This window comes from Saccopteryx leptura, chromosome 2 (genome assembly GCF_036850995.1).
Source record: "Saccopteryx leptura isolate mSacLep1 chromosome 2, mSacLep1_pri_phased_curated, whole genome shotgun sequence".
NCBI lineage: Eukaryota > Metazoa > Chordata > Mammalia > Chiroptera > Emballonuridae > Saccopteryx > Saccopteryx leptura.
In genome coordinates this window covers 362,898,550-362,913,738 of record NC_089504.1, presented here as the reverse complement: position 1 = coordinate 362,913,738, position 15,189 = coordinate 362,898,550, and positions in this window count along the sequence as shown.

The following is a 15,189-nucleotide window of genomic DNA, read 5'->3' as shown; positions in this document are numbered from 1 at the left end:
GGCAAGGGGGGGTGGAGGCGGCAGAGGAGGGTCAACAGGATCATTGTTGAGGGAAGGAGGCGTGACTGGGGGTGGTGAACACACAATGCAACACACAGATGATGTATTACAGATTTGTACATGTGAAACCTATTAACATTTGATTGACCCATGTCACATCAATAAATTCAGTAAGATTAAAAAAGTAATGACACAGCCACTCTAGAATCATGTTCAAAATTAGCAGCGGGAGAATGAAGGAAATTTTAAATCTTCTTCCTAACTGCATTTTTATACAATATGGCACAGTAAGTACATCTCGCTTAAGAAAACGGGGAAGAAGCCGTGGGCACTGCGGAGTGCCCAGCCAAAATCTGCAGCCCAGGCGCACGGAAGAGAAGGACTGTGCAGGCCGCCGCTGCCCGCGCCCGCGCACGCGCACACGCGCTTCCGAGTTGGCTGCGTGCTTCGGCGCAGCTTCGTGTTCCAAGGCTGAGCTCTGCAAACAAGCTCAGCGGAGCACAGCGTGTGCCTTCAGGTGGTTCTTGGAGCTCCCCGGGTTTGAGTCACACAAGCTCACACATCTGTGGATGAGCTGACGTGGACTGCTGGGGTGTTGACAGAGCCTCAGCTGGGAACAACGCTTGTTTGTGCCTGCACACAATAACTCATGTCTCTCTAACGCTAGGACTGGATCCTAATTTGCTCACAGTTTGCAAACATTTGCAGTCCTCCCCGCCGGCGACGCCTGGGCTGGTTGGGCTGGGCCGGACCAAACGGAAAGGAACGTTAAGACAGTGAATGGAGCTGAATGTCCCGATTCATACACAGAAAGGGAACAAATGCTTGCTTCAGCCGGTATGGGTTGGAAATGCTAAGATCTCTAGACTTCTGATTTGCACCTTTACAACTAATTAATGTCTGCATTATTACATGCTCGATGTTTTCAATCATGTGACCGTGTGTGTGTGTGTGTGTGTGTGTGTGTGTGTGTGTGTGTGTGTGCCGCGCGCGCATGCGCGCGCGCGAGCACGTGTGTCCAGTTGGGGTTCGAGGGAAACCTGATGACGTCCTGGTGAGGTGCTGAGCCATCTGCAGCTACTGGATGGCTTTATGGAATGTAAACATTTCTATACACCTCTTTTATATGATATGATGGAAATTTTCAGATATTTAAACAGCAAAGGGATTTGTATAACGACCCTCCACAAATTCAGGTAGGTATAAATCTTATTTTCTTTATAACCCCAACCACCTTCCCACACCAATGATTAGACACACTGACACTGCAGATGTGGAGTTCCAGTGGAAGGTCCAAGACTCTGTAATATGTAATTGTGAATTGTAAGAACAGAGCAAAACACCAGGGAGACAGATGGACCGGATCCGAGTCAGGCTTGACCCACCGGGTTTACTGGTTGGTCGATCTTATGCCGCTTAACCTTTTTGATCCTCATCTGTATAATGAAATTACAATCATGTCACTTATAAGAGAACTAAATTAAACCGATTGTACGCCTAACACACCAAGCGCCATTCTTTGTATCAAGCAGGTACTTACTTAATTGTTGCTCTTTATTACTATTTCTACTCCTCTCTCTAGAGCAGAAACCCTCAACTCTAGAAAGAGAAAGGCCTCTGTGATACTAACATTTAAGGTGACACATAATTGTCACCCACTTGCCGAGGCCATCGGTCGGGAACGAGCACCATTCTGAGAGTAAGATCTACGACTGCCCTTTGCCGTTGGCGTGAGCGACTGCCTGCCTTCTCTGCCTCAAGGGTCACGACACGTCAGCGCTGGCCACAATTTCACCGTTGGCCTGGCCAAGTGTCTGAGGACGGCCCTCCGTTCGCTAGCCGTGTATTGTGGGTTCAAATCTACAGATGCAACTAAGGCAGTCGTCGAGCTCTGATCAGTCTAAGTTGTTCTCCTTTGATCAAGGAAATGGACAACAGAGCCGTTCTGATGGGAAGTTAGGATGTCAGGGCAGACTGGAAACCTGGATAGCTACTTCGCTTTGCAGGTGGTTTGACCCGCAAGGTGCAATGAGGTGGCCTGAGGTGCCCGGGGCGGGGAAGGAGAGCTGCGGTGGGAAAATTCCTAACCCACAGGATGGCCGAGCCGAGACGCAGGAAGGCTCGTGCATGTCGCTGAGCCACAGAACCAGCCGTGGGACGGCTTCCCTCGGGCCCTCTCCGCAGGTGAGACAACAGCAAACCCCTACTTCGTAAGATTTAGATGGCTGTTTCTAGATGGCTTATTGCTACTTGCTTCTGAAACCATCCTAACTGGTCACCTTTCTAGGAGTACAACCTCGAAGCCCTTTTGTTGTGACACAGCTGCATAAAATAAATGCAAAAGTGTTTCTTTTATTTTTTTTTAAATAATAGCTGAAGTTTGCCTCAGGCAAAAAAAAAGACAGAGAACACATATGTATACATCATGGAAGCTCAATACATATTCATTTGAAATGAATAACTGTTCTCCAGGTTACTATAATAATTTTCTCATGGAACGTATTATTTTTGGACACTGGTCTCAACTCACAGCATTTCTTTGGCACTACCGGGAGCTCCATGTTTACATCCTCACTAGAAACTGCATTTCTGCACATTTTCTTTTTTTTTCTGCTGCTCTGGGACCTCAGATGTTCCTGGAAAGAATTCATTTTACTTCTCTGGCTTCTGTGTCTTTAACTGTTAGCCTGTAACTTGCTGTTGCTAGCAGTTAGCGAGCTGTCTGCCTCGGTCCAAAAATATGTTTTTATACTACCTTCTTCTCACAGTCATTCAATACACAAGGCAGTTTCAACATTTCCCCATAATATTTCACTGACCATGTATTTATTTACTTTTTTACTCGGAAAAGCCTTTGCATATAGGAACTACGTATTTGAAATACACAGCAAAGCCCAGAAAGCGAGCGTTCCTTAAAGACAAAGCTGTAACTCTGTCTCTGTCTCTTCCCCTCCTTTCCCAGAGGTAACTATCTTTGCCTCGGCGGTGGCGCTAATGACTCAGCGATGACGATGTTGACAACGGTGTTAATAACATCAGCGAACGGGCTGGGCACTGACCATTACGCTAAGCACTGGACATGCATTATTTCCTTCCGTGCCCGTAGTAGACCTGGGGCATAGATAAGTATTACGATCCTCTGATTCATAGGGGAGGGGCTGGGGACAGACTGGTGCAGTAACTAGTCTGAGGCCACACAGCTGGTAATCAGAGGAGCCCGGATTCCAACGGGGGGGGGTGTCTCACCCGCGCTCCTATACTGCTGTGTTTCGTGAGAAATGTTCTCCATCTAGACACATCCGTAAGAAATATGCATAGGGTTTACTTGTAGAGTTGAAAAAAGCCTGTGATGACATTGGTATGTTTCCTTAGTTCCTCTCATTCCGAACCTGGCGGCTACGAACAGTCCAGCATGTAGGTCCCCCGGGCACAGGGCGGCTCCGTGGCAACGACAGCCATGAGCTCAGTTTCTGGCGGGTAGGTTATGCACCTGATCAACTTTTCCTTCCGTTATTCCAAAATCAGTCGTTCCTCCCATTAGCCGCGCCCCTTTCTAGCCATGCCAGCCACCGTGTAACCCCATTCATTCCCAGGTATAGCCCCGCGCCCTGTTGGTATTACCAGGTTTATTGCTGATAATCAATGGCTGATTTCTGTCCATTGCTTAGGTATGTGGTGGTATTGTACTGCTGTTCTACTTTGCATTTTTTCTTTGATGACTAGAGGGGTTAAAGCATCTTTTCATATGTTTATCTGTGTTTTTCTTTCCTCTTGAATTAATTGTCTTGCCTGGTGTTTCAGAAATTCTATTGTATTACAATTACGTAAAGCCAGTTATGTGGGTCGTAAATCCCTTCCAATAGTTAAGATATTGACCTGATACACAGAAGTTCTGAGTTTTCACATAGTTATAGTCTCAATATTTTCTTTTGGCGTCATAAATAATATGACAGTACTTCGACGTTATCTAGATCGTCCCCTATATTTTCTTTTTAGATTTGGCTGTTCACATTTACGTGACTTGGTATGTGATATGAGATAGATATCCAATTTTACCCGCTGTCATATGAAAAGTTAGACCTCTCTCTGTTTCCATGTGATGATATCCCAGCATTGGATACTCTCATTCTTTGCCCCGTGATTTGCAATGTCATCTCTGTCATAGTTCAAGTTTCCACATCTAAGTGGTTTATTTCAAAGCTCTCTTTTCCCTGTGGCAATAGCGCACTGTTTAAATGACTATAGCTTTATAACGAGTGCCCACACTCCAAAGGATAAGCCACCCGTTTATTCACCCGTTCATTTTTTCCCCCTCCTGCTTCCAATGCCTTCTCCCAGCTCCATTTCCTTTGCAATATTTTTAGCTTATTTTTGTCAAGTTTTTTGAAAACCCTCACTGGGATTTTTATTAAAATTGTATTGAACTAATAGGTAAATTGGGAAGGGGGGGAGAAATTTCAATCTTTAAAATATTGAACCCTCCTATCCATGAATATAGTAAATCCTTTGTTTCTCTTCTGCCTCAAGATTTTATTTTTTTTTCTTTCTCCATAAAAATTTTACACACACCATTTGTTCGATTTCTTTCTGGGCACCTTAAAAGCTTTTACTGCTACAGTTAATAATATCTTTTCATAACACTATTGATTTTTGTATATTGACTTCTAGCAAACTTGCTGAACTTTCTTACTGGCACTAATATGTATTTGTAGATTTTCTTGGGCGTTTTATGTAAGCATACATTCTCTGTGCTAATTACGTGACCCCTTCTTCAGCAATCTTTTAGTTGTTTGTGCCTACTGTACTTTTAACAATTGAGATATCACTGCCAAACAATACAATTCACAGGTCCTAATTATTCTTGGTTCAATTCTATCTGACCACTCCCCTCACTTGCGTAAATCAGCACCCCAATGAAGGTACAGAAAACTCCCCTTCCTCCAAGAAGTTTCCTCCCGCTTCCCTGCCCACCACCTGCTTTCTGTGCCTGTCAGTCACTGTTTCCTGTTCTTGAACTTGATGCAGATGGAACCATACAGTATCTTTTATTTTGGAACTGGCTGCTTTTGCCTAACACCATGTTGGTTTAAGATTCATTTATGTTGATGCCTATATCAGTACTCCATTCTTGTATGACTGACTGAATAATATTCATCAATTGGATTATCCATCCTCCTGTTAGACAGATGGGGTATTTTTAGTATTTGATTATTATAAATGAGACTGCTATCAACATTTTAATCTTTAAAATTGTTCTTTTTTTGTTTTCTTATTATATTGACAAAAACCTATAGTATAATACTGAGAGTAGAATAGTGGGATCTTATGTTTTTAAGATTATTGATTTTGATATTTGCAGTGGGTTTTTGAAAGATACTTTAAGTGAAGAGAGTTCCCATTTATTCCTTCTTTGCTTAGCAGGATTTTTACTTTTGTTTTGGGAAGTTATATTTGTTTAATCAAGATTGTTGAATTACATTAAATGTCTTCTCTGCTTCTACCGAAATTATTTTTCTCTTTTAATCGGTCAATATAATGATTATATTAATTGACCTAAGCGATTTTTACATTCTTGAATCGTAATTAGCAATGAGTTGAGCAATCATATTGCCAGGTTTTAAAAATAATACGTTATTTGTATTTTTGTTCATGTATGAGGGCAGCCCACGGTTTTTCTGTCCAGTTTTGTTTCTGGGTTTTATGGCCTTGTAAAAGGAGCTGGATAGGTTGGATAGCCTTCTTCCTTTTTTTATCTTTCTAAAGCAGTTTTACGATGTTCCTTGAAGGCAGAACCTACCTGTAAAAGCAACCAGCCTTGGCAACTGTGTTTGTATTAAGGGCGGATGCGCAGACTGATTAGTTTCTTTGATAAGTATCAATGCCCACATTTTATATGTCTTCTTGAGCCAGTTTTATTGTTATATGTTTTCCAAAAAAAATCTCCCTTTTAATCTGTTCTCAAATTTACTTGCATAATTTATAATATCTGCCGTTTATTTTTCTACTGTTTCTCTCCTGATGTTTTTTCTTTTCAGAGTATTATTTACTTTTATTTTAATTCCTCTCCTTTTGATCACATTGGCTAGATATTTGCCTATTTAATTTGTTTCCTGAAAGCCACTTTTTCCTTTTTTTTAACCTTCGTGACTCTGTCTTTGTTTAAAATGTTATTAATTTCTGCTTCTATCTTTAGAGTTTCGTTCTTTCTAATCCATCTAGCTCTGCTATGCTGTTCCTTTTCTAACCTTTCATTTAGATATTAAGCACAATCATTTTCAACCTTTCTGTGGCTTTTTTTAATATATGCACTTAAAGATATATTTCAGTTGTTTAAAGAGGTATGCCAGAACCAACTGTAGCCAGCTCGTATCGGTTGGTGAGAGCGGAGTTTCTGTATTTCTGCCCAATTCCACACTGTGTTTGTAGGTTGACACAGACCTGGTGGGACACTTGCAGTAAGGACCCCGATAAATGCCCTCACACAGACATTTGCACGGACACTCACCCAGAGAGCCTCCTGGGGAACATTTATCAACATATCCTGGTTGTTTCCCAGAGTTGGGTATGTGTGTTATAATTTGGTTCTAAAATGTCTTTATTTTTTCTTTACTGGTTGGTTGCTTAGAGATATTATTTTTAAAGTTTCAAGCATATTAAAGCATTTTCGTTTCTTGTTGGGTTTTGATTTTATTGTGATCTAGTCTGTAAGATATCAACTCCTTGGTATTTGTTGAGACTTGGTAGCAGACTTGATGATCAGTTTATGTACAATCGTCCATGTACAGTTGAAAATGTGTATCCTTTAATTCTCAGGGTTCTATATATGTCTTTTTGGTCAACTTGTTCATGACATTGTCCAAAATGGCTCTGTCCATACAAAATTTTTGTCTGTTTAATCCGTCAGTTATGAGAAAGGAATGTTATGATCTACCAAATGGATTTGTAAATTTCTTTCTGTTTTCTATTACTTTTTGCTTTATGTATTTTGAAGCTAACTTGTTAGCTATGTATACAATTATTACATCCTTTTGATAAAATTTTCTTCCATTAATATGCCATGTCCTCTTGTTTCCTAACAGTGTCTTTTGCTTTAATTATTATTTTATCCAATACTTATGTCAACACAGTGGCTTTTTTTTTTACTTACTATCTGGTAAGTATTTTTCCATCCTTTATAACTCACCTTATCATTATATTTTAGATATGTTTTTTCAAAACAGCATATGGCTGTTTCTTTCTTGATTTTCTAAAATATTGTAATTAATACAATTTCTTTACATTTACTGGGGTTGACTAGGATTTTTCCACTCACTCTCTTTAACTTCATGCCTTCTCCTGGCTGGATAATGAGGTTTTTTTCTGTTTGTTCATACAAAATATTCTATCCCTGCAGATAAGCATAGAAACAGCATAGGTACAGCAAACTCCCTGTACCCAGTTCCCAGCTATATAAAATTTGAACACCCCACCACATTTGTTTCAAAACTTTTTTTTTTTGCTTGATGTGAATGTTTATTTTATTCCCTTATTTAAAAAAAATCTTCTCTTTGGCAAATTACAAGTTTGATTCCTGTTCATCATCGTGGTGGTCAGTAACTTGTTACTATTCACCTCAGAACGCTGAATTCCATTTCTCCCACCCGTCCCACTAGCCTATGACAGTTTTCTAGTAGTTTGTTTTTCAATAATATCCTCCAGATTATTCCATTTTTGTTATTTTAAGTCAGTGTTTATTTAGCTTGACCCACTATGTTGTTTTGTCCAATGTTAGCATATTATCTTTGCTTTTCCTTTAACCAGTAACAAACCTTAATAGCTCCCTTTCTGAAAATCTCTTGGCTGCTCCCTGACTCTTCCATTATAATTTAGCCAAAATAGAATTCTAAGTTGTTGGTAATTTTCCCTCAATGCTATCATATCCATTGCCTTCCGGCCTCTAATATTTCTGGTAGAAATTCGGTTGTCCTTTTAGACTGTTGTGCTATTATTGACCATTAATTCTTTTCCCTGGATAGTTTGGTTTTCTTACATTTCATATAATTTCACTGCAATCAGTCTACATGTGAATTTATTTTTACATATTACACTTAGACTCACTGTGCTTCTTTAGTCTGAAGAGTCATTTAAAAAAAACAAAACCCTGGTTATATTTTTTAATAAAGGAGGCTTAGAAAACCGATGGTTATGAGATCCACCTGGAACAGACCCATCATGTAAGTGGAAAAAAACAAACCAGAGTCTTGCAATCAAGTGTGTTATTTTTTACACGGTAACAACCCCAAAACTCTTGAAATGAAAGTAAATCCATTCACAGCAGTGGTTCCCTCAGACAGACACCGTGTTTCCAAATTGATGACGAGAAGGACCCCCTCGTCCACCCAGCTCCAGGTGCCACACCCGTCCTTTCCAATTTATGGGGACAAAGGTAGGTGAGCAGATATCTGCACTGTATACATACAATGTGTGTTATTTGTGTCCGAGCAGACCTGTATTACCTTAGCTCTTCTGGAGTGCCTATCTGGGACCTGTTCTAGTCGCAGGAAGACTTGGAAAAAAAGAAGACACTTTATGGGAAAAAAAAGTTGTATCAGCTAAAGGAGGCAAGACTTCTTCTGTTTTGGGGAAGAAAGCAGGGTAGGCTGTCGTGCATAGCCTACCAGCAATAATGGCATGTGGAAACGCAGGTTAAGATATTATAGCTGTTGCTAAGAAAAATGGGACGGCAATTTCACAAGAAATTGAACGGAGCATGATCATATGATACAGCATTTCCACTTCTGGAGATATATATATATATGTATAGGACCGAAAGAATTGAACACAGGGACTTGAACAGATATTTGTATACTCATATTCAGAGCAGCATTATTTACAATCATAGCCAAAAAGTGGCACCAGTCCGAGTGTCCATCTGTGGACGTGTCAATAGACAACATGTATGAACTCAGCGCCACTGAGCTGTATGTGCGCTGAAATGGTTTAAATGCCCAGTCGTAAGTTATGTATGTTTTATCATAATGGAAAAGACTGGCTGTGGTCGAGAAAAGAAGGGGAAAACCCGGGTGTCAGAAGGTAGGAGAAAGCTGAGGGTCACCCAGGACACTATTTATGTTAGATAGTGCCCACTGGCTCCCTTCCACAGGAGAAGGGGCTTCAGCTGACCAACACTGCCCCGCACAGGCACCCCCTCCTACATTCTGCAGTCTGAGCTGATCACACTGTGTGTTGATACAGTGTTCAGTTTGTACCCTTAAGGTGTGCAAGTGTTATTCACAGCTGGGCCACATTTCACTTGAACATCATCGTTCCTTTGTTACACATGTTTCCCCTTCCAGTGAATAACCCTATCATATGGTTGTTTGCTTCATTTTTTTGACATCTATCGCTAATGACAACAGACCTTTTTTTTTTTTTTTTTCTATTTAATGTAGCAGATTGAGCAGATAATCCTTACTGGGCCATTTTGGTACTAGAAGTCCAGTTTATTCTCAGTGCATACATTTTATTTCCACTGTGTCTTCAAATGGGGCTCATGCCACACACGCTGTTTTGTAAGTTGGCTGTTGTTTTTTAATAAGCAGCCCGCCAGGCACATCTTTGATGGATGCGTCATAGTTACTTTGTTGCATGAGCACACCATAGTCCATGAAACTAATTGCCCATGGTGACACCTTGATGCGGTTTTCAATTTTTTACTTTTATAAACAGTCTTGATGTTCCCATTCCTGAAACTGAATTTTGCCTAATTATTTCCTAAAATAAATTCTAAATGTAGAGTTGCTGGGTCAAATATCATATAGATTCTTAAGGATTTGATTAAATATTTTCCCCCAGAAATAGGGCTGAATTTGAGAAATATTGTCAATGCTGTTTTTTTTTTTCTTTTTTTTGAAGCTGGAAACGGGGAGAGACAGTCAGACAGACTCCCGCATGCGCCCGACCGGGATCCACCCGGCACGCCCACCAGGGGCGAAGCTCTGCCCACCAGGGGGCGATGCTCTGCCCCTCCGGGGCGTCGCTCTGCGGCGACCAGAGCCACTCTAGCGCCTGGGGCAGAGGCCAAGGAGCCATCCCCAGCGCCCGGGCCATCTTTGCTCCAATGGAGCCTTGGCTGCGGGAGGGGAAGAGAGAGACAGAGAGGAAGGGGGGGGGGGTTGAGAAGCAAATGGGCGCTTCTCCTATGTGCCCTGGCCGGGAATCGAACCTGGGTCTCCCGCATGCCAGGCCGACGCTCTACCGCTGAGCCAACCAGCCAGGGCCTCAATGCTGGTTTTTATCATCTTAAAAGGTTTTTTTTTTTTTTGGGAGGGGGTGTCAATTTTAAATGTCAGTTTTAATGCTCATTATTTTCATTCCAATTTCTTTAATAATCAGTAGGCTTATTTGATATGTTGGTTCTGTATTTTCTGAATTGCCTGTTTATATCCCTTGTTCATTTTACTGCCAGGCAACCTTATTTCTGCTGCTCCTGTATATGACCTCTCCACTTCAGTTGGAATTGTCACCTTGTCAGACTTGGTCTTTGCATTGTAGCCCTTCTAGGCCTTTTCTCCTGCTGTTGCACGAGTCACTTAGCCACCCACTCATTCACGCCTCCCTGTAGTCTTTACTGAGCACCTGTTACAGTCTCCAAGGACCCAGGAACACAGTGGAATGCAACAATGTCATGGCTGTTATGGAACTTACCTGTTAGAAGGGGGGAGACAGAAAATAAACAAATAAGCAACAAGAATTTAAAAATCAACAATTCAGAAGGTAAGTGCCAGAGAGAGCTTTTAAACCGGGTGCCACACTAGGAAATAACGGGATCTCCTTCAGCTTGGTCAGGTACAGGTGTTTCTGAGGAGCTGACAGTCTAGGACCTCTGAATGATGTGAGGGAACCAGCCCACTAAAGCACAACATTCAAGGAGGAGAAAACAGAGGCAAAGCCCTGCCTTCTGCTGTTCTGAAACACAACCACCCTTTAAGGTAAAAGCTCCCGTCCTGTGAAGCCCTCTACGACCATTTTGGCTTATAGCAAACACTCTCGGTTTTTAGATGATCCTCATTTTCTGAACCACCTGTTTCTTACTTACAACTCAGTGTCTCATCTAATTAATTTATTTTAGCATTATTATATTTTCTTTCTCAGATAAGTCTCAGAGGTTTTTAAGGGTAAGGGGCTATAATCAGATACTTACCAGTAGTGCCTATAGAATCCAACGTACCTTCGATGCTCAAAAGTTATACTGATGATTAGTAGAGAAAATTATACTCTTGCCCAGGCCGGATGGCTCGGTGGATTGGAGCATCGCCCTGAAGCACAGAGGTTGCTGGGTCCATGTCCTGTCAGGGCACATGCAGGAACAGATCGCTGTGTCTGTCTCTTTTTCTCTCCCCTTCTCTCTCTCTAAAAACCAATACATAAATTAAAAAGGAAATAAAATGAAATTACGATCTTGCTTACTTGCCATGACACTATTTAATTTTGTCTTTAAAGTCCTGTGATAGACTTTTGTTCAAATAGATTAGAAATTTAAACAAAACAAAACAAAGACAAAAAACTAACCAACACCCCCCCCCCCAAAAAACAAAACTAAACAAAACCCTGCTTATTGCAGAATGAGACACTGAATAGAAAACTAAGGCACTTTTTTCTTCATGAACTTTTACAAGAGTCGTTAAGAAAGGAAAAAAAAAATCTAGTTCTGAAATATAATTTAGATAACTGGTGTTTGGAAGAGAGCAGGTTGCTACCATGTGTGTGCGTAAGTGAAAGTGTATAAGTGTGTGTGTGTGTAGAATTTATACAGCATCCCCTCTGTGGGAGGAAGTGGAAGGGGAATTGTTCTATGGAAGAAATGTGATTCCCATCTTCCAAAAATCGCACCATTCAATGGGGAAGATTAAATGCCAAATATCTAGAACTCATAAAATTGCCAGGATCCTTCCAGAAACTTCCAAAACATATGCGATCATGTAATGAGTCCTATACGTAAGGGCTCAGAAGCGCTAAGCGTGCGGCCAGGGATAAGGAACCAGAGGGTTTATCACCAGGCGATATACCGGAGGGCTAACTGCAGGCAGAGGCTGGCTGAGTGTGTGTGTGTGTGTGTGTGTGTTCTCCCACAGGCTGTGAACAGAGGAACTGGAATTCTAACTAATTTCCTCTCACTCGCTTTTTTATGATCCAACCCAGCTGTTATTTGCGTTTCAGTGAACGATTTTCTGATTCTTATAACTTCAGGCGTAATAGCCCAGAGACCCAGAGATAAAGGTCCAGAGGAAAGGAGACACCAAACCCAAGATACCTCCGTCCACGGAACTGTGAACTCTGTCAGATGCTTCCAGTCAGGGAACCAAGATACTCCCTATCACCAAGCTGTAGACACACTGAGGAAATGTTTCTACTAATTTGATTCATAAACTGGTAGAGTGGTAAATGCCAAGCTAGGTCAATGAAAAGATTCGATAAATGAATGTAGAGCCTGACCTGTGGTGGCACAGTGAATAAGGCATTGACCTGGAACGCTGAGGTCACCAGTTCGAAACCCTGGGCTTGCCTGGTCAAGGCACATATGGGAGTTGATGCTTCCTGCTCCTCCCCCTTTCTCTCTCTCTCTCTTTCTCTCTCTCTCCTCTCTCTAACATGAATAAATAGAACCTTAAAGAAAAGACTATATAGCTTTTTTTCTGAAGCTGGAAACGGGGAGAGACAGTCAGACAGACTCCCTCATGCGCCCGACCGGGATCCACCCGGCACGCCCACCAGGGGCGAAGCTCTGCCCACCAGGGGGCGATGCTCTGCCCCTCCAGGGTGTCGCTCTGTTGAGACCAGAGCCACTCTAGCACCTGGGGCAGAGGCCAAGGAGTCATCCCCAGCGCCCAGGCCATCTTTGCTCCAATGGAGCCTCGGCTGCGGGAGGGGAAGAGAGAGACAGAGAGGAAGGAGAGGGGGAGGGGTGGAGAAGCAGATGGGTGCTTCTCCTGTGTGCCCTGGCCAGGAATCGAACCCGGGACTTCTGCATGCCAGGCCGACGCTCCACCACTGAGCCAACCGGCCAGGGCGACAAGCCCAGGGTTTTGAACTGGCGACCTCAGAGTTCCAGGTCGACACTTTATCCACTGAGCCACCATGGGTCAGGCTCAGATGCTTTAATTTTTAATTAAAAATAATTCTAAAAAATGTCTAGGCTTGTATAATTTCACTGATGGATTCTATAAAATATTTAAGAAAAAAATAATTCTTATTTTACCCAAATTTCTTTAGAAAATGAAGGATAAAGAACACTCCTCATTCCTTTTATGAGACCAATGTGTCCCTGGTATCAAAACCTGACAAAGAATTATAGGGAAACAATTTTAGACCAATATCTTTTTTTAGGCTCAAAAATTCAAAAAGTTGTAAGTATACCCAGCAATGATAGCAAATAAATAATTCATAACAATCAAGTAGGATTTTTTGCAGAAATACAAGATTTTTTTTTTTAGGGGGGGGGGAGAGGCAGGGAGAGAGAAACATAGAAACAGAAACATTGAGCTGCTCCTTTATGTGCCCTGACCGGGGATCCAACCAGCAACCTCAAGGTTGTTTTAACATGTAAAAAATCATTAAATAATAAGGTGTTACATTTATATAGAGAAATTAAAGCATACAATATTGTCTATATATGCAGTAAAACAGTGCAAAATACAACCCCCCCTAAAAAAGAAAAAACTATATAGAGAGGTTGCGTAGAAGAAGGAGAGTAAGAACATCTTGCAAACACGTGAAGAATTCTGATTCACAATTGTGATAAGAACACAGGATTCTCCCTCCTGAGTTGGAAGACCAACTTCAGAACTTCAGAGTCACATGACCTTGAGCAACTCATCTGACCTCTACATACTTCTTTTTCTCGTCTATAAAATGAGGAATTGCTCAACCACCCATGATTATTAAGCACTTACAATGTAATACGCTGTTTCAGGTACCGGGGCACTGTGCTAAGCGTTGGCGAGCAGTGTCCTTCCGCGGAGGGCTGCCACGAAATTGGTCCACACACAGATAAAGAGCTGAGGCCACTGTCCTCCTCATGAGACGGAAGCCCATTCTCAGGGAGAAAGGGGGATGGGAGATAAGGCTCGCTGAAATGAACAGACCGCCGACAGAGCTAAGCCGGTGGCGAAATAATAATACCAGTGTAGAATTTCTGATGGAATTACAAGCAAGTGGACGTGAAGGGGAAACTACTGGCACATCAGTGTTTTCAAACGGAAGTCCAGCTCCAACACTCACTTGGCCGGCCTTTCCTCCACGGCCCCACGTGCTGGTGTGTTTGCTCGGCTGCTCGGCTGCTGTGCTGATGTCCCAAACGTCGCACAGAACCCTGCCCACCTCACATCCTGACTGACTCCAGTGTCTTCAACCCCACCGACACGATGCCAATTCGGGACACTCCAGATCCTTTCTGCCATCATGTCCAACCACCTTTCCGGCCTCACTTCTCACTCTGCTCCTGCATTTCGGGTCACAGACGACCGAGAAGGCCTGTGCACGGCCCCACAGTCTTTCAGACCACGTCCGGCTGCAGCGGGATGTGACGCTACCCCACCCCGCCCCTTTCCTGCAGAAGGCAATTTCAGTTCCACGGCTGTTTGAACTTGTGAGCCTTCCCTTTTCCCTCTTCAACCAACCACACAGCCTGCCCCGATCACACTTGCCTTGTTTTATGTGTTAACTCTCTGGCCCGCAGAGACAGCGGAGCACCTCGGTGCCTAGTCGGTTCTTGGTAAATAGGAACACACTCCCCCGTGCTTAGCTACTCTGCATCGCTTCCCCTCCTTGGAATAATGACCAACTTTATTCTTTTTTTTTTCTTTTTTCTTTTTTTTTGTATTTTTCTGAAGCTGGAAACGGGGAGAGACAGTCAGACAGACTCCCGCATGCGCCCGACCGGGATCCACCCAGCACGCCCACCAGGGGGCGACGCTCTGCCCACCAGGGGGTGATGCTCTGCCCCTCCGGGGTGTCGCTCTGCTGCGACCAGAGCCACTCTAGCGCCTGGGGCAGAGGCCAAGGAGCCATCCCCAGCGCCCGGGCCATCTTTGCTCCAATGGAGCCTTGGCTGCAGGAGGGGAAGAGAGAGACAGAGAGGAAGGAGAGGGGGAGGGGTGGAGAAGGAAATGGGCGCTTCCCCTGTGTGTCCTGGCCGGGAATCGAACCCGG